This window comes from Engystomops pustulosus, unplaced genomic scaffold (assembly GCF_040894005.1).
Source record: "Engystomops pustulosus unplaced genomic scaffold, aEngPut4.maternal MAT_SCAFFOLD_187, whole genome shotgun sequence".
NCBI classification, from domain to species: domain Eukaryota; kingdom Metazoa; phylum Chordata; class Amphibia; order Anura; family Leptodactylidae; genus Engystomops; species Engystomops pustulosus.
In genome coordinates, this window is record NW_027285067.1 from 180,001 (window position 1) to 181,963 (window position 1,963).

The following is a 1,963-nucleotide window of genomic DNA, read 5'->3' on the forward strand; positions in this document are numbered from 1 at the left end:
GGACGTGCGATCGGCCCGAGGTCACCTAGAGTCGCCAAGTCTAGGACGGGGCTGGCGCCGCAGCGGGCCCGGAGACCCGCCGCGGACCAGGGCTCCCCGGATTGGTTTTAAGTCTGATAAATGCACGCCTTCCTGGAGGGCAGCGCTCTTGGGCACGTATTAGCTCTAGAATTGCCACAGTTATCCGAGTAGCACATCATCAATGCGGAACGATCAAAGGAACCATAACTGATTTAATGAGCCATTCGCAGTTTCACCGTAAAGAATAGTCAGTACTTAGACATGCATGGCTTAATCTTTAAAACAAGCATATACTACTGGCAGGATCAACCAGGTAGCCGAGCTCTGAGGGGTAGACTCTTGGAGTCAGGCTCCGTGAGCTAATGGGAACGCTCGTTGCTGCTGCTGCTACCGCAGCGCTTCTCCGCCGCCGGAGAAGACCTCGCAGACAACATTGGATGGAGCTTAGGGCAGGGGGGCAAGAAAGATGCTCTCGGTCCCTTCCAAGGACCCGAAAAAGCCTTCCCTTCCCCTCCCTCTCGCAGTCGCTGGCTTTCCCCACTCAGTTCAGCCAAGAAGTGGCGCTCGACTCTCACCTCCATCAGCACCTCCGAAGCTCGGACAGCTCCTGTAGGCTGCGCATAGAAGGAAAGCATTGGACGCTCAACTTCAGCACCTCGAGTGTCGGACGGCTCCACCACCACCTCTCCACACTGTTAAGCGAGAGAGACGATAGGAGCCGTCGCGACGTACCCATGCAGCGCCGCCCGCCAACGCACAGAGGAGCGGAGGGGATCGGGCGCCAGGTCCGGGGGAAGGCTGGGAGGGAAGCTACGGCGCTGCTACCCAGCTTTCAACCCTGCGGGACCGGTGCTCCGCTCCTATCGCTCCGGCGAACAGGGTCCGCTACGCTTTCAACACCAGCGCCCGGCAGAGGGCTTGGAGAAGGCTCGCGCGGATCCTCGGTTCGGATCGCCTGGCTTCGCGGGAGCGGCCTTCGGCTAGGGCCGACGACGGCCGGACCGAGCAGATTTGGACCGGGGTGCGGGGCGAGTACCTGCCTCTCTCACGAAGGGAGTGTCACCGGTAAGAAGCCTCTTCCCACGTCTGCTTGCCGACTTACGCTCGCCCCGACGAGAGGCCCAACCGAAAGAGTGGAAAGGGGCAGAGATTTCCAGGGTCGCCCCACCAGGGATGCAATACCCCAGTGCAGACAGTCGGCCCTGCCCCGAACCTACTCGGTGGTTTGAAGGTTAACCTCTTGGGGAAAAGCAGCGATTCGCCTCGCGGTGCGTGCCTCCGCGGATCTAAACCCCCTCGATCGATGTGGGGCCAGAGGACCCCTTTTCCCCGTACGAAACTGTCAGCTCACCATGGGCTCGACGTCCGTGGGTCGGGGAGTTGAGCGCTTACGCGCGGCGGGACCTTATAACCTGCAGCGGCTGAGGAGCGAAGATTTCCAGGGTGGGCCCCCGGGGATGCCATACCCCGAGCAGCCTGTCGGCCCCGCTCCTAGCACGCTGGCAAGCAATGGAGTCTTCCCCGCGGCAGCCACCGCCCTCGCCCTAGCCTCGCCGTCGGTCGATGAAGAACGTCGTTCGCCCTCCTCTGGCTCGGGATTTGGAAACGGCCTGGCCTTCGCCTACTCCGTCGGGCAACTGCCTTCCGCCAGCCCCTTCCCTCGAATCCCCTTCTTCCATTTTAGACCCGATCAGGGGATTGGTCAGCCCAGCCCTGGGGTAAGAAGAGGGGTTGGGGTCGGTTCGGCTTCGGGTGCCCCGCTCGGCCAAAGTTTCCCCTCGCTTTGGAAGCACGCGAGGTCGCGGAGGGTGTCGGGGTTATTTTTTCGGCTCCCTGGCTTCGCGGGAGCGGCCTTCGGCTAGGGCCGAGGCCGTCCGGCCCGCGCAGATTTGGACCGGGGTCCGGGGCGAGTACCTGCCTCTCTCACGAAGGGAGTGTCACC

At 62.3% G+C, this 1,963-nt stretch overlaps 1 non-coding gene across 1 annotated transcript in view; it reads right to left on the reverse strand.

Annotated features, from left to right (window-relative positions):
- Nucleotides 1–337, reverse strand: part of LOC140108832 (18S ribosomal RNA) — a 1,884-nt gene extending 1,547 nt beyond the window's left edge. Inside the window, exon 1 of the ribosomal RNA XR_011851288.1 lies at nt 1–337. This exon is cut by the window's left edge and continues 1,547 nt beyond it. This is a non-coding gene — a ribosomal RNA (18S ribosomal RNA).
- Nucleotides 338–1,963: the final 1,626 nt, after the last annotated feature.